General features: G+C 59.2%; 1 protein-coding gene across 11 annotated transcripts in view; it reads right to left on the bottom strand.

Moving 5' to 3' along the window:
- The window catches only part of RBFOX3 (RNA binding fox-1 homolog 3), a 399,885-nt gene that overhangs the window by 289,808 nt on the left and 88,626 nt on the right, over nucleotides 1-21,451 (bottom strand). For 5 of the 11 annotated variants that reach the window (XM_044247291.1, XM_044247292.1, XM_044247296.1 and 2 more), the window contains exon 2: nucleotides 7,676-7,820. The gene's annotated coding sequence lies outside the window, so the exon portion shown is untranslated. The other 6 variants (XM_044247300.1, XM_044247302.1, XM_044247301.1 and 3 more) reach the window with 2 other exon arrangements.

The raw sequence follows: 21,451 nt of genomic DNA, 5'->3' as shown, positions 1-21,451 counted from the left end.
CTCAGCTTCCTCGTGGCACTCAGCCCACAGGGTTGTCATGAGGATTCCCAGGGATGACGCATGTCAGCCCCGCAGTGGGGACGCTGGACAGACAACCCACACGTGCGGGTCACCCGTGATGCCCGCCTGTCCCGCCTCCACACCTTCGGCGCCATGTTAGAGACCCCAGGCCCACAGATGCCTCCCGCATGAAGGTGTTCTAGGAGCTGCTATTTGATCGTGTTGAAGTGGGTTCTTGGGTTCATCTTCTGACGGTTTCTGGGTCCCTCTGTAACGCTGACACCCTCACTAACCCCGCGGGTAGCCGTGGGTGGCCACAGCCCACCAGCTTCCTGTAGCCCCAGGCGCCCCTCAGCACCGCTCCACTCGATGACACAAGGTCCCTCAAAACCACCATCTGTCTAAGCTCTACCTTCTCTCCCACCCCGAAGAAGCAGAGAAAAATGATTCTGGCCTGCCTCCCTGTTTTCCCTCCGACACACACGCACACACGGAACTAAAGCCGGGCTCGTCCCGACCTCGACTTCCAAATTAAGCTTTCCTCCTCTGACATCTGTTGACACTCCTTTTCTGTTCTTTGCCCCACAGAACACAGACGTCTTTGAAAGCACCAGGCCTGGGAATACCTAATGTGTCCTTGCAAATTGGATAAAAAAAGAATTTTCTCCCAGTCCATAAAAATCCCTGCTTGCCCATTTGCCCTTCAAGTGAAGTTCGCTGCCAGTTCGGTGCAGAGGATGATGGGCAGATCCCAAGGAACCACATGGGTGCCCTGGGCACTGGAATCAGCAAGAACAGCGTCACCCTGGGTGAGGCTGACCCTCCAACCCTCACCGGCCCAGAGGGTAACCCAGCTTGAACGTACACTCCGTGAATGGGCGCGCGTCCCCTGAACCTGCCCGTGTCTCCAGCGGGGACTTCTCTAAGTCACACGTTCCAGGCAGCGACTCTGTGACGGGAACCCTTCAAGTCCCGTGTGCACAGCCACGTCAGCCAAGCTCGTCCCTCCTTGCCCTCCGTGCACCTGAGGATGGCGACAGCCACGTTCCAGCCCCTCCCCAAGACACGGCCCTTCTGATGCTCAGCCTCACACAGGAACGCGGATGGGGAACAAAGTTTTCGCAGAAGGCCACCTCGCCCACATTTGACTTTGGCATCCCTCAACATGGGCGCAGCGTGTCCCCAGGCTCGGTTTCCTGCCTGTGTTCCTCCTTGTCCCTGGTGCCATTTGTTCCTCGTTCCAGTGTCCTCGTGGGCCCCTCCCCCAGCTCCGAAGTCACTTCTGCCGGCGTCAGCTTGACTTTCCTCCTCCTGGACGCTGCTGGCCTCCTTCATCTTCCGAGCTGGCTCGTTCCTCAACTGCCGCCCAACCGCACAGCCGGTCCCAGAGCCTCCCCGGGGCCCTCCTACCTCCCCTCCTCCACCCCCGCTGCGACTTCTTCCAACCCGTCCCCTCCTCCAGGGACACCCTCACCCGCAGAACAAAACTGTGTGCTCTGCACTTGCCCCACAAACTGTCGTTTTCGGGCCTAGATTTGGAGTCTGACTTCTTAATTCTTAGTTTGCTCTCAAGGCCCACCTCAGCAGTGGGATGGTGAGAAGGGGGTGGAGGGCAAATCCAGGATATGGGAAAGGATCTCAGCTGACGACCCCAAGTACCCCCGCCTCCTGCGCTCGGTTAACGGAGGTCCTGTGACCGTGGGGCCTACAGGCATATTCTTGTCATCATCTTAAAACTGACTGAGGAGCGATGAGCGTCCGCATGAAACCTGTGGGGGCGGGGCCCGCGGCTGGACACGTGGAGGTCACGCCTGGGCTCACCTTCCTCCCAGCAGTCTCAGGAGACACGGTGGGTAGAATGATGTCCCCTAAAGGCGTCTGCTGAAGACCTGTCCCCCAGAACCCAGGAATGTGACCTTATTTGGACTTGGGTCTTTGCAGATGTCATCAGGGATTAAGACGAGGTCAACCGGAGAACGGCGGCTCTACCCGAATGGCTGGTGTCCTCACAGGACAAGGGAAGTTTGGAACACACCCAAAAGGGAAGGCACGGGGACAGAGACACAGAGCGGAGAGGCCACACGGTGACAGACGCTGGGTTTACCAGCCAAGGACGGCCGGCAGCCCCCAGGATCGGGGAGAGCGGGCACGGCCGGCTGGCACCTTCGTTTCCGACATCCGGCCTCCAGAACTGAGAGAATCCACCGTGGCCCTTCGTGGACACCGCCGCAGGACGCACACAGGGAGCATCTGAATTCTAAGCGCTGAGGCCCGGGGACCAGGCCTGCGCCCACGAGATGGCGGCCGACTCCCGCACGCAGCTTGGCCGGTTTCCATCTGGGGAGCAGCGGGCAGGGCTCGCCTTCCAGCATCAGCACCGAAGCTGCATCTGGAAACTCTTCTCACCTCTAATTGTTCTAAATGCTTCAACACGAGTGACTAATGGGCTCTAATTGGACATTCCATGGAGGGGCTGCTGTGACCGTGCCCTCCGCGACCCGCCTGCCCCCAGGGCTGCTCTCTCGCCCAGCTCCAAACTCACCAGAAAAACACAGTGGCCTGTTCTGTATTTTACAAACGTCTCACCAGCGCCGAGAGGTTTATTCTTCGACCAGCGAATATGGGGCAGAGAAAAGGACAGCGAGAAGCCAAAAGCAGATGGGATCACACATCCCCACTGACTTCGGGGTTGCTGACACCTGCCTGGGACAGACAGACGGGCTCCGGGAGGCAGAGCCAAGCTGCCAACCTGGTGGGTGCTAAGGGTTTGCCAGGGAGGTTCCGGGCCTTCCTCGCCCCCCTGGGGGAAGGGCAGGGGACGGGGGAGGCGGTGCGGGAGGGCTGCCTGTCCTCCTCCTCCTCTCCCTTCCCCATGACCGCATCCCTAGCACCTGCTTCAGCAACAAGCAGTCAGAAGCAAGGTTAAAGCCCATCTCGACACCCTGCCTGAATCCTCTCTTCCAAACAACATTTGGAACCACGGATGTTCCTAGAAGGATCCATATTTCCAAAGACGGGCTTGAGCCAGAGTCCTCACATGAAACCATCAGGTCCGGGAAGAAGTGAGATGGCCCCGTGCGAAGGCAGCACCTCCGCCACCCCCCACCCCCGGAAGCACCCGGGACTCCCTCGTGCCTGGCAGGGATGTACGACCTGCAAGTGCCAGGAAAACACCCCACGAGCTGCTGTGTGACCAGATAACGCCGTGCCCTCCTCTCCCCACCAAGAGGCCACATTCACCCCGACACACTAGGCAGCTCCGTGTGCATGAACACTGCCGGTGCGGGCGGCCTTTGCTTCGGCTCGGCCTCCCGAGGATGCCGGCATGTGATGGGGTCCGGTTCAACAGCTTTTCACAACAAGCAGACAAGAGACAGGGCGTGACGGATGGCGCAGGAAGCGCTCTCATTCGGGGATGATTCATGGGAAGTCACGTGTGGCAGCTCAGGGGTCCATCCCCATAGGGGTGGGGGGGTGGGGCATGGGGGGCTGGGGTAGACAGATAGATTCTCCTGTTGAAGGGGGCAAAGCCCAATGTGCGCTGGCTGCAGAGCTGAGACGTGTCCACCCTCTGCCCCAATACCAGAGCCCGCAGCCCCTGCTCTCAGGCACACGCGTGTCCCGCACGTGGCCATGTTTCAAAGAGGCTCGAGGCCCAAAGTCAGTCTCCTTGAGCAGGAAGAGTGAACTCTGGCGACCGAATCCTCCCCTGCAGGAGCACTCTCGGAGGGCCGGGAGGTCAGGACAGAAGACCTTGCTTATCGCTCAGCTCTGAAACACGGGTGGCTCCCTTCCCAAAAACATCTGGAGAAGGAACAGCTGACGGCATCAGAGGGACCCTGACGCACACAGCACAGGTGAGAATGGCAAGGGGGAGGGAGGAGGAGGGAGGGGGAGGAAGGGGGAGGGGAGGACTGGGACGGAAGAGCCGGGACACCCACTGCGATTCTTTCCAGGCTGCAGGCAAGCAGATTCCCTCCCCAGCGCCCCAGAGCATGATCTGCCCCAGGCCTCCACCACTGCAAGTAAGAGACAAATCTCATTTTGTAGCAGATTAATTTCCATCTGTGTTTTTAATACGGACTCAGAATTTACAGTAAAATCCAAACTGAATCCATGTTTAAAGGATAAGCCTTAAAATGGGATCTAATTTATGGGACCGTTTCCAAGGCATCGGAGGTGAGCCCCCCAAGCCCCCAGGAAAGGCGATTCTGCCATGGTGGGGAGCCACACTAAGTGGTCCCACATACCCAAGGGGATGGAACAGTCCCCTCGAGGAGCAGAGACTCCAGAAGCTTCTTGCTGGCCCAGACCTTGCCAGAGACTGACCCAAAGCACGCAGGGAGGCACCTCCCTGGTGACTCGCTACCACCATGGAAGGCGTGCAGGAAAAGCTCACAGTCCCTCTCTCCCCCACATCCCCCAGACCCCCATCCCCAGCTGGCCCCCCTCCTGCCTGTTCACCTACCAGTGGAGGCCAAGACTTGCTCCATGGGCGGGGAGCAGCGATGAAACCCCGGGGGAGGGGCCTGCGCCGGGGGCTCGGATGGCAGGTCGGGCCCTCTCCCTGCCTTTCTTTCCAGACATCAGAGCCCCGTGCTCGGGGCGCCCGGGGGCAGACGTGGCTCCCTCTGGAGCTCGTGTGTGTCCCCCTCCAGAAAAGCGGGGACTGGGGTGGGCCGCACCACAGGTGGGAGGGTGTCCACAGGGCTCAGGAGCCGGCAGGCCCCCGACCACAGCTCGGTGTGCTTGGCCTCCCCCGCCCCAGACCCACTGCCTGCCTGAAGCGGATGAAAAGGCAAAATACAGCTGGGCTTCCTCTGCAGGCTTCAAATTGCCGGGTGCAACAGGGACTCCAGAGCCTTCCTCTGGTGCCTTCTCTCCCGGACCCTGGACCCGTGGGGAGGAAGGAGGCGCACATGCCCCCTGCCCGGTCACCAGGTCAGAGCCTGCCTTCGGATCAGCGAGGGGCTGGAAGAGGGGGGTGGCTACCAGTGGACAGCAGCTTGCACAGCCCCCAGGCCCCGAACTCCCCAGAGCTGCCATCAGGGACGGCCAGTGCGGTGCTTCTGGCTTTGACAACCCCAAGAATTTACCTTTTCCCCTGAGGCCGGACCCTGCGATCTCCTTCAGGGAAAAGCGTCTTCCAAGGGGTCCCTGCCCCAGGAGGTGGGCGCTCTCGGCCCTTCCTCCGGGGCAGGGCATCTCGGGCTTGTGCTTAGACCCAGGATCCTGAGATTTAGGGGCTGGCACATGATCCCGGGGGCTTGGCCCCCGCTGAGGCCAGGCCCAACCCATGTGCCCCCTATAGGTGGTTTTATTATCATCACGGGATCCCCTGAAGGAGTCTGAAGGAGTCTGACGGTCCCGTGGGGTTGCGATCTCCCCAGCCAGCGCATGCCGTGGCTCCTGTCCCAGGGCAGCCGGGGCAGTGTGATCTTCCCCTGCAGGCTCTCTCAGGGGCTCCCAAAAGTTTAGCGATGGGGTGACAGAGCCATTTCAGTGTAGAAGGGTGGTTGGTTAAAGTTCTCACCCCCGGCATGTCCCCGGGCTCGCCATTCTCATCCCAGGTCCACGGCACAGCTGCCCCCACCCCACGACAAGCAGCAGCTTCCTTGAGGCTCCCTGCTTCCGCTCTGACTTCCTGCCCTGCCCGTTCCCTACACAGAAGGCAACGTTACCTGCATACAACTCAAATCCGATGACCCCCTCCTTTGCTCAGAGCCCTTCCCTGGCTCCTGCAGTCTTTAAGACAAGCTCCCAAATCCTTATTCCTGGCCTAAAAGCTTCTGATTTAGGCCCCACACCTTCTACCCTGCTCCCCCACAGGACCCTGGCAAACTAGTCCTTTTTTTTTTTTTTTAAAGATTTTATTCATTTGACAAAGAGAGATCACAAGTGGGCAGAGAGGCAGGCAGAGAGAGAGAGGAAGAAGCAGGCTCCCCACTGAGCAGAGAGCCCGACACGGGACTCGATCCAAGGACCCTGAGATCATGACCTGAGCCGAAGGCAGCGGCTTAACCCACTGAGCCACCCAGGTGCCCCCAAACCAGCCCTTTTGGCTGCTTCTCCAACATGCCTCGAGGCCTTTGCACTGACCAGACCCTCTGCCTGAACGGCTCTCCCCAGACCTCGGCGGCTGGTTCCCACCCTTGCTCCAACAGCCTCTGCCCAGAGCAGCAGGCTCTGGGGCCTGCCGGGGAGTGTCCTGGGGCGAGCAGCCTCCACCACCGCGATCGCCTCCAGCCACCTTTCCTCAGAGCCTCGGCACTACCTGACCTCACTCTGTAGATGTGTTTGTCCCACCAGGAAGCAAACGGCGAGGGCTTGGCTTTGTCTCCCCGTCTCCGGCCTGCACCGCTGGCTCCGCGCATCGGGGGTGCGGGAGGACGGCTGAGTGACAGCATGTGACCGGTCAGTGAGCATCAGCCCACTGAAGGAGAGACCCAAACAGCCGGAGGCGGAGAGGAGCAGCGCACACCTGTGCCCGTGTGCCCGTGCCTGGAGGAGAATCTGATTCTGTGCACTCGCTCTTTCAAGGGGTACTGGAGGGACCAGCCTGTGTCCTCGGCTTCCTGCCCAGATTTCTCGTCGGCATCGTGTGCTCTGCCCAGGAAAGGGCCAGCACACAAGGGGGACAGCGGGACTCGGGCTTGAGTTGTTCCCGCCCTGCCTCCGACAAGCCTGACCCTCTAGTTTGGGGCAGTGTCTCTGCAGGGAGCTTCCTGGTGAGGGGAACCAGACTGGATCTGGTTTTGTCCCTGGCCTCTGGAATTCCTGTCACCTGTTACTCCCACACCTGACTTCCCGCTAACTGGGTGGCTCAGGGCTCAGGGTTCTTTGACAGAGAGGCACCGACTAGGAAGCTGAGCTTTCCCGTCCCCCTCAGGGGCAGAGAGGGGCAGGAGACAAGGTCCAGTCTTGTGACCAATGAAGTAATAGGGCTCCAGTAAAACTCTGGACGCCTAAAGCTCAGGGAGGTTGGTGACAGGTGACCATGTGGACATGCTAGGATGGGGCCGTGTCCTAACCCTGCACGAGGAGAGCAGACCGCACCCTACGCGTGTCCTTTATTATAAAAATGCGGCCACAGGTATGGCTCTCGGGTTCTGAGTCATGCTGGGCAGTCATCAAACCCGAAGGTCATGGGAATTTGTAGCCGGTACGTCAGAAGTGCAAGCGGCCCCCAAGACTTGCCGCTGGCATCTGACACAGGGTGACCTGAGGGGGACGGGCCCCGAGCCGGCAGTGGTCTGCCGCTCACCTGGCCACAGCTGAGGTGGGACGGAGTGACTCAGGCAGTCCCCTCGGGAACCCCGTGGAGCCCTGAGCACCGCTCACTGGCTGCAGGGAGACCTGGGCAGGGGACGGTCAGACCTGGCCTCAGCCTCCGTGTCTCGCACGGACACTAGACGGTGGACACCACACCCCGTCCACCTTCCCCGTCCATCAGCCGGGCTGATGGATTTCAGGTCCCAGACGGCAGGTACCCCGTACAAATTCCCAGGGATCTGCCGACGCTCCCCATCCCGCCCCCTAAGCCCCTCAAAGCCACAGCGAGCCTCACACCTGAGCCGGCAGAACAACCCCACCCCGCCCGTCCCTCGTGCCAACGAAGCGTTTTTCCGTCGCAAACCCAGACTCCCAGGACAGCTCCGACCGGCGGCAGCCTTACCTGGTAGGGGTGGGTGAGGTCTGCTTCGTTGTAGCAGGGAGGCCTCCGTAGGGCTCTTTCTGGAACTTTCTCCGGTGGAAGTTTGCTGGGAGAATAGTGAGAATCAGCAGGAAAAGCTTCAGGTTCTCAGAGACAGATTCTCAACCTGCAGGAAAAGAAAAAAAAAAAAAATGTAAATGCTTTTGAAGCAAACATCCTCTTTTGGATATAAAACAAACCCGGTGTGAATGCCCTAGAGAAGACGGGCTGTGGCCCGGGGACCACACCCCACGGGACCAAGAGGAACCTGTCCGGGGGGAAAAGCATTAGGACCCTATTGCCAAACGGCAGGTGGGTGCCCCGTGCGGCACAGCCAGCCCTCCCCCCGCAGCGCCCCCGCAATGTTCTCTAACCCCTCCCCGCCCTGCTGGCTCCCACCGGTCTGGTCACGCAATGGCCCCCACTTCCTGCCTCTCCCAGTACAGAGTCCAGTACGCCCCCACTGCTACCACTGCCGAAACTCCCTGGTCCCTCTCTTTTTAAAAGGTTCTTTGGGTGATGTCACCCTCCTGACATATCCCCCCGATGCCGTCCTATGTCGCTGGGAGAAAACACTCGGAGTTGCCACAGTGGCCTGCAAGCCAGGTGCAACCAGGTTTGAGGAGCCCGACGCTTCCATGATGTGGCAGGACTAACGATGGAGGCAAAAATAAGCTGCGGGCTCCTGCTCAGGCTGTGGGTTCACAGCTTCCTGGTACATCTCCCTCTTCCCACAGGACCCTAGGCAGTGTCCCTGCCCCCTGCAGCCCCTGGGCCTCCAGGCTGTCCCCCCACAACACAAGCAGGCCTCCCCCTGCACCACACCTTCGTACCTGCACTGCTCGGGACCCTCTTCCCTACGTAACCCCATGGCTTGCCCCTCCCTCCCTGGCGACTCTGATCTATGGCATCTTCCAAGTGGCCAATCCCAAGGAGAACACCTTATCAGACATGGCGGCCATCCCCCATTCCCGCTTCCCGGGCCCCATTGACCCCCCCCATGACTGATCACATCTGCTTCCACACATATGCGTCACGCCAGAACAAGTGCCCCGAGGGCAAGTACCTGAGTCTCTTTTAGTCAGTTCTGATCCCCCGTGCGCAGGTCGTGCCTGGCACACAGTCGGAGCTTACTCAGTGTTTGTCAAGAGTAGGCATGAAGACTTGCCTTCATTCTCCCCTCGGCACCCATTAGGCTTAGACCGGCGTCCTTCATCACACCCGGGAGCCAGAGAAACACAAGGGGGCTGGTTCACTACTGTTTGGCCTTGGGAGTCCTTTCTTTGCTTCATTCAGTCCAACCCAGTGAGCGTGCCTCCAGGCAGACAGGACACCAACACCATTCGGGACCCCCTCCCTGGTCAGCCCCCAGAGACGGGCTCTGGGGCAGGGCCCTGAGTCAGGCTGACCCAGGAGTGGCCCCCCCAGCCTGCCTCCATGGAGAGGCTCCTGCTGGCACATCCCCAGAAATCCCACAACAGAGCTTTAAAAAAGGAAAGAAAAGACTACCAGTTTGTTTCTTTTCCTAAAATCCAGTTACTTAAAGGGGAACCACCCACATCCCAAATGGCAGGGCCAACCCCACAGAGCGCCGCCAACCACAGAGAAATGACCGGGCTCTACATGCCTTTCCAGTGGCCACCCATGCCGTCCCTGCACAGCGCCAGGGGCTGGGCATTGGAGAGAACGGAAAACGGGAAATGGCCCTGAGCTCCGGGAGGCCACCCGTCAATGGGAAAAGCAAGTGTGAGATCTGTTCTCCTAGGTCTGTGCTAAATTAGGCAGTGGGCGAGGTGGCCGGGGTAGGGCCCAGGAGGAGGAAGGGGAGCCGGGCAGAGGGGGCTCGGGTGTGACCACGCTGGTGGGCAGAGAGGGCAGGAGGCAGGCTTCTCTTAGAACCAAATGCCTGACCCGCAGCAGCCGGCACAAAAGGCAAGGGCTGGAACTCATTCTGCACCAGACTCACCGGAAGAGGAGTAAGGGAGGCAGGCAGACAGCACCCCGGGGACCTAAACCCAAGAAGGACAGATGACAAGGGACAGGGAGCAAAGACAGGGAGGGAAGCAGGACCCCACGGGCATCCAGGGACCCCTAAACCCCTCTATACCCAGCACGCTGATGGTTATGTACAGTTCTTGAAACCGGGCCACATTCTCCAGCATGATGCCTCACATCCCCCAGGACCCCCCGCCAGTCCCCTGCCACTCGCGTGTTGAGCTGTGCGCCCGGTACCCCGACTCCGCACCCCCCTCAGGAGCCACGCAGGCCCCGAGAGACATTATGTCACTCTGCCGGGAGGTGCACAGCCGGCGGGACTCACTTAGATGGGAGAGCGTGGGCCACGGGGTCACTGGGACTGGACCAGGGTGCTCTCCCCACCCCCCACCCCCGCAGGGGCAAACAGCCCTGCCCTGGCCAGGGCTCGGGGACCCAGGGCAAGAGCCAGCCTCACCACTGCCCGGCCGCCCTTTGTTTCCTTAAACGAGAGACCATCTCGTGGTTTGTCTCGGACTGCAACAGCACGGTCTCCCCCACTCTGCAGGAGGAAACACCAGCCACCACCCACAGTGCAGATCCAGGGGCTTCTGCCCTGGGGTTTTCAGGGACATAAGTCCCAGCGGCCAGCAGGAGGGGCGGGTCCCACCTCCGCCTTCTCAGAACAGACAATAGAAAGAGGCAGAAGGCCAAGTGAGTAGCCATGAGGTCTTTCTAGGCCCCACGGCTGGCTCTGGGAAAAGGGAAAAGGAAAGGGATCCCTGGGTGGCTCGGGCATCTGCCTTCAGCCCACGTCATGATCCCAGCGTCCTGGGATCCAGTCCCACATTGGGCTCCTTTCTTGGAGGGGAACCTGTTTCTCCCTTTCCCACTCCCCCTGCTTATGTGCTCACTCTGTCACTCTCTTGCTCTCTGACAAATAAATAAGTAAAATCTTAAAAGGAAAAATAAAAAGAAAGAAAGAAAGAAAAAAAAAAAGGAGAGCAGAAGGCCCATGGGATTCACAGCAGCACAAGACAGTGAGGCCTGCCTAGCTGAGGACCAGGGTCAAGACCACCACCTGCTGTCCCAAATCCAGCAGAGGAGGGGGCTGCCTCTTCTCCCTCCTGGGAACCATGTTCACTGTGTCCCGCCATGCACCAAGCACTGTGGCAGGTGCCCGTGGTTTCAGCCTCTACCAGCGCATTGCCCAGGGCCAGAGGTAGTCAGGAGCCTCCAACTGCTGACCATCAGTGTCCAAGTCCTTGTGCCTCCTGCGGCAGGGGGTGCCCACCCGCGCACCCTGCAGAGCCCCAGGGCCAATGGCACTCTTCCCTAAACCCTCGACCTACTTCTTCGGGATCTAACCCCCTCACTTTGGATGGGGGAGCCCTCCAAATAATTTGGGGGTGGACAGAGGCCCCCAGGAAGGCTGGACATAGGTGGAGGGGGGTGGGAAGCAGAAGGACATGATCCTGGAGAAGAGCGTATTGCTGGAAAGGACCAGGTGTGGTCCTACCAAGGGCAAGGGCAGGGAGCAGGCTGGGAGGCCTCAGTCTCAGGGAAGGTCTCCCCAGCGCGTTCCTACTCCTCCCCGTATCTCAGCCGCCAATTCAATCTCCAGGGCCCATGGTGGCTACAGAGCCGGCGCAGCTCCCAGCTTGCCTCCCAACGGGGTAAGACGGCTAGGGCTGCCTTTGGTGCAATGGCCCCAAAGGCCTCCTGTTGGGATTCTTGCCATTAGGGAGAGAAGATGGAAAATAAACACTGGGACCTCTAAAAAGTGCCTTTTGCAAAATAAATAAATGAATAAATAAATAGATAAGCCAACACACACACACACAGGCACTAGCCCAGCAGAGGCTGCCGCAAAAACAGACCTGCGCAGAGGGAAAGGTCCTCCGGTCACCCTCCAACTCCAGCCCTCAGAGGGACTGGGCAGCCGGCCCCTTCATTCCTCTCTGAGGACCCCTGACCTCTGCCACTACAGGGCTGGGAGGGGGAAGGAGGGATTAGAGCTGAGGCAACCCAGAGAAGCAGAGACACCCACCAGCGCCCGCGTGCTGTGCCCCCTCCCTGGGCCTGGGGCGGGCACTCGGGCCCCATCTGAGCGGGCATGGCCCCACAGACTCAGGAATTGACCTTGGCGCCTGTCCTCGTCTGCCCACATTCCCAGTTGATGTCCCCGAGGGCCTCAGGAAGTGGCATCTGCAAACCCCAGGGGCTCAGCTCACCCATCTCAGAATAGGGCCATGGGAATTGGGTGCGGAGGTCAGGAGGGACAGCATGATCGCTGTGCTGTGAACGTGAAAGTCGCCAAGGGAGGAGATCGCAAAACTCACCATCCCGGGAAATCACGTGTGAACGTGTGAGGGGACGGAGGTCACCCCACCTGCTGTGGTGGCCACTTCACAGCAGGTACTTACCACGAGTCATTACCTACCACGTCGCACACCTTAAACTCAGGCGAAGCCGCCTGTCCCTTGTGCTGCGGTAAAACTGGCAAATGCAATGTAATGACAAGGATTGGTATCCGATTTTTAAAAACCACCGACATGTCCAAACCAAGCAGACCCTTCTCCCGGCTTCTGCCCACCCCCTCTCCAGCACTGCTCGGCGGATGGAGCACGCCTGTCCTGTTCCTCCTCTCCCTCATGCTCTCAGTCTCTGCTTCCTCACAACACAAGGGCCAAATGACCAAACCCAGAGCTTGACATAAGACACACTAAGAAAGCAAAACTTGCCAGCTCTTGAGCCCGGAGAAGGAGAACACAGGACGCTGCGCTCCGGGAGTAAAGATGATAGGGGAGTGCGTGATATTCTGAATACATGAGTCTCCTCCTTCCATTTTTAAACCAGAAGCCAGCTCCGTGCCTGACTCCCCTCATGCCTTATGAATCCCGTCCCTGACAAAAAAAAAAAAATAATAATAATTTGGGTTTTATTATTCTGGCATCTAGTGGGAGTGGGTGACAATTCTACTGTAGCTGAACTGCGGCTGCTTCTTCCTTTTTTAACGCCAGTGAGTTTTAATAATACAGTGTACCTTTAGGTATTGTTGGAATGTTACATTATTCAACGCATCCAACAGGAATGAGAAGGCCCTTATGCAATTTACGTGTCCCCTGCGCTGTGTTTAAAGCTTGGGAAATGGAGGGGTATAATTTGGGAAGCAATTTTCCCCAAGGTCGGGGAAAGCAGTTTCTGGCAGAAAGGCTGGGGGCTGTGTGACCCCAGTGACAGCCAGGCTTGAAGCGCGGGCCCCAGGGACTCCAGGCCCCCCAGAAGCATTCCCCAAATGTGAGAGAACAGGGCTTGCATATAGCCTCTTGGTGGGAAGGAGCTGCCTGGGGCACCATCCAAAGTGCTCCCAGGCTCTCCTCCGTGTCTTCTGGGCTTCCCTTCCCGGATCAGGCTGGGTTCCTGAGTCCTGGAATCCATGAGCCAGACCAAGAGCCCTGCTCCAGGCCCTCGGGGAACCTTAGGCCAGCTGGTTCCTTCCTGCTGGCGGGCCCTTCCCAAAAGCACCATTCCAGAGCTGAGCATCCCTCCAGCCCCTCCCACACTAGAGACTGGGGACACAAATGAGAACACCACACGGGTCTGTCCCCGAGGGGCTTGCAGTGCAGGGGGGGGGGGATGCACAAACCAGAACCCCCGCAGAGGAGGGGGGTAAGGGCTCGCACGGGACGTAAGGTGCCACGGGGCAGACCTCAGCGGTGCTCGGGGCGTAGAACCGTGCCCGGCACAGGACAGGACAGGGGCTCAGTAGTGACGTGTGAGTGGCAGAGTGCAGCAAGTACCAGTACTGGGGGTGGGGGAAGCACGTGTGGGGCCCTGAGCAGGGAGTGGGGCGTCTTCCGGGCCTGGGACCAGATGCACTGGAAGGTGAGGCCGGCCGTGCAAGTCGGGAGCCAGATCCAAGAGCACCTCAAACACGGCGCCAAGGACCCTCAACAGCCACCTGAAGTTTAAGCAGGAAACTACGCAGACGCGTGTCTTAGGAGGTTGGCTCTCGTGTGAGGCCAGGGCAGAAGGGGCTAAAAACGCAGGCAGGAATCTCGACGTGGAGGCAGCCGCGGGCTCTCCTGTGAGGCACTGAGACACGCGAGGCAGTCGGAGACTGGTCAGGACCATGGACAGGACTCGGGGGCGTCTGCCGGGTGGATGTGGGGTTTGTTTTCGGGTCACAGGCACTCCCGATGGTATTCTCGACACCTTGTTATATGTTAACAGCTACAGAACAAGGTTCCCCAAGGCTTGTGGGGTTGGGTTCAGACTCGGACATGTTGAGCTGGAAGAGCGCTGGGATGTGTGGGGGAGGGGCTGTACGGCAGGTGGTCGGCTGCCAGGATCTAGGGCTTGGGAGACAGTCTGGTCTGCTTTGGGGATGGTGGCGCTCGCCTCCGGGATGGCCACCACGATCCTCACCCCCCATCCCCTGACACAGTCCCCTCTCTCCTCACGGCAGGGTTGGGCTGTGCCACCCCTGGAATGCAGCCGCAGTGATGGCATCACGGTTCAGGCCATAAACGACATCACCCACTCTCACGCTGGTGGGAGCTGGCCGCCATGTCATGGAGCCACACTCAAGTGGCCACAGGGAGAGATCCATGTAGGAGGAACCAGGGCCCCCCTCCAACAGCCGGCATGCTGACCGCAACCCCGTGAAGGCCACTGAGCTACACACCTCAGCTGCCTGGGCTCCCGGGCTCCTGAGCCCAGAGGGTGTGGGCTAAGAAATGACTGTTGTCTGACGCCGCGAAGCTGATGCATGACCGTGAGACCCGCAGATGCGTCCTACGAGGCTTACAGCAAGGAGAGATATAAGTGGTGGCTGCGGCCAAGGGCAGGGAGAGGAGCACCCAGTGAGAAGATGGGGGGCGCGAGGGACAAGGGAGCAGGGGCACAGGCAGGATCCCTGGTAGGTGGCAGGGGTGGGAGAGAAGCCTGTGCAAAGGAACAGGGGCCCTGCTGAGGAGGGAGCCAAGGCTTTCAGACACCACAGAAACCCCAGTCTCTATGATGCCCCACGAGAGGGTGTCAGACGCTCCAGACCCCTACGGCGCCCAGCGGCCCCCTGCCCCCCAGCGGGGACCCTCTCCCTTTCTGCCTCCTGTGAGACCCGGTCCCGTCCCATCTCTTGGGTCCCTGTGCTCCTCTGTGGTGCCTGTTGCAAATCGTAATTATATTTTAACTTGTTTCCTTACTCATCCGTGGTCCTGGAGGGCTGGGGAATATCTGCCGTGTTCACCACTGTAAACCCAGTGGCCGACAGACGAGGTTCTCAAACCCTTGTTGGATGGATGAATAAATTAATGGAAAAAGCAAAACCCTGAGTCTCGCCTATAGGCCCAGGTTACCTGGGGGACAAACGAACCCTTTCCATGTCCCTCTCCGTGCCCCATACCTCTCCGGTGGGGGATGGGGGGCAGGGTCCCGTGGCTGTGAAGGAAAGCGCAGCTGGGAAAGGGGAGAGGTGAGGGAAGAGAGGAGACCCTGAGGGTGACCCAGACAGGCTCTTGCGCTCTTCTCCAGACCCCGGGGGAGGCTGTGCTGTGCTCTGTGCTAGGTGGAGGGGTGGAGGGGACCGAGGCTGCCTCCCTCAAGGTCCTCGGTGGTTCACAGTCTAGTGGGGAAGCAGGCAGCCAGATGGGGCGAAGGGGTGAGGCCTGGATGCTGACTGTCTCCCCGCTTTGTGCCCCTACCTGAGAGGCCCTGGGCTCACCCATGAGGGGGACCGCTCCCCTGTACTGGCAGTGATAGGCCCCCTTTCGCTCCTCGCCTGCGAAGTACTCAGGCCTGGGCAGGAGCACGGGCGTCACTGCCGTGATAGAAACAGACAATTACAACACACTCTGCGGCGAAGGGCTGTCCGGAGCGCCGCGGGCACAGCAAGGGTGGGAGTGGGCTGCGCTGGGCGTGGCCAGCTTTCAGAAGGAAGCAGCAGCAGGCTGGCAGGAGGGGGCTCAGCCCTGGTGCATGGCCAGCTGAGGACAGGTGGCAGGAGAGAAGGTGTCTGAGGCCCAAAGGCCCCACAAGGCCTGCTTTAGAGTCAGCCCCATCCTGCCTACAGGGGAGGACAGGTGGCCAGTGGGTGCTCATAAAAGACACCCTTAGGGGAGGGCCTGGAACCCACCAGGGATCACAGAGCTGGAAGCCCGTGGTCTTCACCAGGAGGACAGGAGAGCACAGGGAGGGAGCCTTGTCTCTCAGCCCTAGCTGTCTGTCCACAGAGCTGGGGCGGGGGTGGGGGGCGGTCCCCACAGTTAATCCCCACGCTTGCTTCCCTGGGCCTTAGCACGGCCCCCAGCCCAGGAGAGGGTCTAACCGTCTCCCCCACACACCCCATCCCCTTTCTTCTGCCCTCGGCGATACCCTTGCGGGCCAGGGACCCCAGCTCACAGACACCCTCCTGAGCAGGGCCAGGGAGAGGAAGTCACCCCAGGAACAAGGTGGGGGTCGAGGACAGGCACTTCCTAGGTGGCTTTCCCTGCTGGCACAGGGAGGCCCCATGAAGCTGCCCAGACAGTGGGGCTTGGGGGTGGGCAAGAGGGGGGCGGGGCACAGATCTGGGGAGGGGCTGGGCTCCGGGGCAGCCTGGGCCGGGCAGATAGCACAGCGGCCACAATCAGGAGCTCGTTCCCACTTATCTCCCGGCCGCCAGGTGTCTGTGCATGAGAAACACGGCGTTTGGTAATAGGATTTTGATGCTGAACAGCCGAAGTTTTCTCGGAGACTGGCTTTGCGTCATAAATGTAGGGAACCGCGACCTTAATAGGATTCTAACTTTTAGGCAGCAGACAGAAATGGGGAGGGTGGGATAGAGACTCCAGGATGCCCTCCCCAAGAACACGGGGCCTGGGGGACCACGGGGCTGGGGGCGGGGTGCTTGTCGGCCCCGGGTCCTGACAGCCAGGGGGCCTGATGGAGACCCATTCTTGGGCTCCGCATCAAAGGAACAGGCCTGCGACGTCTCAGAACTGGCCCTCAGACCCCCATCTAGCTGCACGCTCAGGTCTAGGGGGTTGCCCACAGCCCGACTGCGCTGCTGGGCAGGTATTTAAAGAGAGCACGCGCAGGGAGGAGCAGCAGGGGCAGAGGGGGAGAGCGCTGAGCAGACTCCATGGCTAGCGGGGAGCCCAACATGGGGCTCGATCCCACAACCCTGAGATCACAACCTGAGTTAAAGCCAAAGTCAGATGCTTAACTGACTGAGCCCCCCAGGGCACACCTGCTCCCGGGCAGGTTTTTTAAATGTTCCCTTCCATGGGCTGCCCTGTTCTCCCCAGGCGCGGCACACACGGCTCCAGCCCGAGCACAGGAGAATAACTTGCATCAGTAACGTGTTTAAAAATACATTTTGCCAGCTGCTGTAACAGCATTTGCACTGCACAGTCATCCTGAGAGAATTCCCCGGAGGGCCCGGCTCTGGGAGAATTCTAGCCAGCAGGAGAAGTCCGTCCTGGAGCTGGTGTGGGCACCGGTCCTCAGCTGTCCCCACCTGCCCTGAGCACAGGAGTCAAACAAGAAGACAATGCAACAGAAACAGTGCCCAAAAGGACTTTCTGGGCAGGATGTGGCCTTGAACCCCTGCCCAGGGCAAGGTGTCACATGTCCCTTTTCTTGGCAATCTGGAGCCCAGAGATGCCCACCTCTGAGCTTCCCACACGTGGTCTCGGAGATTGGACAGTACTGTCACGGGAACACTTGAGGCCAGTCTGCCCCACACAGGCCTGGGCACTCTTGAGGACAATGCGTACCACCTAGGACAGGACAGCTTTCTGGGTGACCTGAGTGTCCCGTGTGGAGGCAGGGGAGTGAGCTAATGATGCTGCCAGCCCTTTCTCTGCCTTGGATCCCCTCTCCTGGCTGTTAGCTCAATGGAGCTGGGTTCCCATGGGCCTGCACTGGTCCAGGCCACCACCACAGTCGCAGGAAGGCTGGAGCTTCAGCCTCTGTCCAGCTGCCTGCACCCCCATCATCTGGCTCAGGGACTTTAGCACCCCTACCACATCAAGGAACCTTCTGGAGATGCGGGAATGTTCCCTACCTCAATGTAGGTGATGGTCAGTCAGGTGTACACAGTTGTCAAAAAACTCCTTCAACTGTACTAAGACCCATACATTTCACAATCTGTAACTGACTCCCCATTTTTCAACTGAAAAAAGAAATAACGTTTTAGACTGACAATACACCTTGAGTCAAAGCCACTCTCAGTCCCTAAGGTTCTGACAGGCTACAGAGCCTTTCCGTCGGCCAGAGTCAGAGACAGAAGCCCGATCGATACGTCTGGGAAGAAGCAATAATCAGGGCAGTGGTAGCGCATGTGTCCCACGCGTAGACTGAGTCACCTGCCCCAGGGGGCTGCCACCAGCAGCGGCAGGAAGGCAAGAGCCATCGGCGTGTCACCCGAAGCCTCAGTCCCAACCTTCGCTTGTCAACTCTCCTGCAGTAAGAAGAGAAAGAGAGGAAACGTGATGATACAGGAACGCGTCCTCATCCAGGACCCTGTGCTGGCCCCCCTGCATCCTGGAGCAGGGACTAGAATCTACTTCTGGCCGCTTCCGGTTAGGATCTGCACACGGAGTCGGTGATCTTGAACAGGACAGGTGGGGCACACCCAGAGCTCTTCCCCATCCCCACTGGGGCACCACGGCTACCACATCAGTCACCAAGCAAACACGCAGAGTCTGCCCTAGACTGTCCCAGCTCCAAGGAGGCTGCTTCAGAACTGTCCTCCCGCTCCGGCAGTGTCCAGGTCCTGGTCTCGGAAGACGGACCTCCCCGGGAGGAGCAGAGGGTGAAGCCCGTGTGCAGGAAAGCTCAGGAGACCCGCGGCGGGGACAGCTGTTGATGCTGAGGAAGAGATGGGCGCAGAGGGAGAGAAGAAGCCGGGGAAGCAAGGGCCGTCACCACCAGCTGGATCTCTCCTAATCTGCTTCCTCAGTAAGAGGCTCTTCTGCCCACCTCCTGCCCTGTGTTCTGAAAGTGAAACACAGACGAAGGGCTGGCAGAGAGGAGGCCTTTCTACGCAAGCCAAGGCCGACTTGTACCCTGCTGTGGCCTCCAGTCTATCCTCTCTGAGTGACCCTGGCCATGAAATCTGCCTTCCCGGGACCTGATTTTCCTTTTGAGGTCCTTTGGTACTCTTACCACCTAGCATATGAGTTTGGGCTCATGTAGAGCTCCATGACGAAAGGAAGACCTCCCCAGGAGCAGCATGGTGTGCTGACACTAGGAGTACACGCCAGCAACGGTCACTGGGGACAGACTTTATTCATCTACCCATCCACTTGTCCATCTGCCACCTCTCCGTCTGTCTGTTCCTCCACTGTCCACCGATACATCCGTCCATCCATCCATCCACTGATCCACCTACCCAGACCCCATTCAACCATTCAGCCATCTACCCATCTACCTGGCCACGCATCCACCCACCATAACTCAACCACCCTTCCATCCATCCATCCATCCATCCATCCATCACCACAAAGTAGACTCAGCGAGGGCAAGAGAAGGCCCAGTACAGGAGCAGGCACTGAAGGACAGCATTACAGAGACGGAAAGGTCTTTGAGTCTGGGCTTGGAGGTCAGATAAACCTGGAGGGAAACCCTGGCTGCCCTGTCACTATACCGGCGCAAGTTACTTAAGCTTGCGCAACCTCAGTTTGCCCACCCATGAAGTGGGTAACAACTTTCTTGTGGGGTTACCATAAAAACAACACACAAGATCACATACACGGGATGCTTAGCTGCGTGACTGCTCTACGGTTAGCACTAAGTAGATGAAGGCTGCCACCATCTCCATCGTCGACCTCAGATTCAGAGTCCTCCCCACGGACCGCGGGGGCACAAGGTAATGAGACGCGAGTCCCTGTGCCACGTGACTGCAGGTTTCCTATCAAAGAGGCCAAGTCTCTTTCCACCCCATATCAATGTGGGCTCAGTCATGTGATTTATTTGGTCAAAGAATGAGGCTCAAGAAACAGGCAGCCGTTTATACACTTGGGCCAGAAGAAGGCGTCCATGTTCCCACTCATTCTCTTATGCCCCTGCCATTGCCACGGTTGGGCTCCTGGTCCCAGGACGGGGTGAAAGTCACATGAAGCAGGGCTGCCCCACTCCACCCGGCCGGGAGCACAGCCATGGAGTCCATCGGCGGGCCCCCAACGGACCCACGGGCTTGGGAAAAATAAAAAGAAGCGACTGGTGTCCTAAGCGTCTGATTCTGGAGCGGTCTGCCACGCAACAGCCGCTGCCACGTAACAGCCGCTGACTGACGCACCTCTTCCCCCTCAGCTACCCCAGCCCCTTCTCCCGCCTCTGTACCAAGAAGCATCACGTGACCTCTAGCCATGTTTCCCCTACAAGTCAGGAAAGGGGAGGCTTCGGCAGGCAGACCCCGGGGAAGCCTCAATTCCCCGCCCACAGCCCCTGCTTCCTCCCTGGAAACGGGAAGTGACATCACAGCCCGTGGTGCGGGAGGAGGATGTCCGTCATCCCACGGAGGGAAGTGCAGCAAGGCTGTGCGGGGCCGCCTGTCTGTCGGTCCCTGTCTGTCCATCCACTTCTGAAATCAAGGTCATGCGGTTCTCGGGGCTCCAGGGCACCGGCTCTCAGATGGTGGGAAGGATGAGGGTTTGTCATGGGAAATGTCGCTGAGTGGAGATCAGGACCGGCAGAGGGTGCCACAGTTCTCCGCTGCCCGCGTATTAGGAACTCCACGCACACGCCCGCCATAAACCGCTAACCCCGCGGGCCTGCTGCCGAGGGGCTCAAAGGTGAATCTGCCGCGGTTACGACAACAAAAACTAAAACTGGGTCAAACCTGAAAGGTATTATCTTCCTCCAAGCTGCTAAATGCACCAGAGTAATGAGGTTGGTGAAGCAGTATCCACTGGCCCACAGACAGATTTACCAGTTCTGCGGCGGGCTCGGCCGCTGCCATGCCTCCCCGCTGCGGGGGGAAGGTGCCGGCCTTCTCGTGTGCTGACTCTAGAAGCCTCCGGCCACAGGCACCGGGCATCTGAAGGCTCGGGGCGGTTCTTCCTGCCTGCAGAAACCTCACAGCTACCAAAGAAGAGAGATGTCCATCAGCTCCCGCAGACCAGAGCTCCTGGGAAAAGGCTACTCTTGTTCCTGTCCCCTGCCATGCCACGGGCTTCCGGTGATCGAGGACAGGCAGGAGTCTGGACCAGTGGGAGCTGAGGGGCTGCGGATCACCCCTAGCGCAGCCCCTCCCTCAGTGGCTTCCCAGCATTTAACTGTGGCAGACACAATACCTATACCTTGAATTTGCATAACATGCCCTTCTCCTTATACATTATTGATTAGCATTCCGTGGGCACGCACACACCCCGCCTGGAACCCATCCTTCAAAGCCTCTCTGTCACAGGCCTCAGACTGGCCCCATCGTCTAGGTCATCCAGTATTTATAAACTGACCTGTCCCCTCCCTTGCAGGTGTGCTTAGAAACCCGTCTGCCTCGTCTCAAGGGAGGGGGTGAGGGACACGGGGTGAGGGAAAGATACTTAAAAAAGAATGTCTTCTCCGACAACCGATTTTATTTTCTACTGCCTGGTATGATTACAACAGAGAGTGGGTCGTTCTGGCAAAGTGGTGGATGGTGCCAGCATCACCCGGCCAGGGTGACGTGGGCAGAGCCCAAGGAAGGTCAGAGAACCAGAATCGGGCCCCCCATGTACAGGCCACGGGGCCTCTAGCTATGTCCCAGGGAGCCTGGATGATGAGCCTCCAGTGTCCTCCAGCAGCAAAACGGGG

The sequence above is a fragment of the Neovison vison genome, chromosome 5 (genome assembly GCF_020171115.1).
Source record: "Neovison vison isolate M4711 chromosome 5, ASM_NN_V1, whole genome shotgun sequence".
Lineage (NCBI taxonomy): Eukaryota > Metazoa > Chordata > Mammalia > Carnivora > Mustelidae > Neogale > Neogale vison.
Note: the sequence above shows the minus strand (reverse complement) of the source record. Positions and strands in the feature narration are given on the sequence as shown.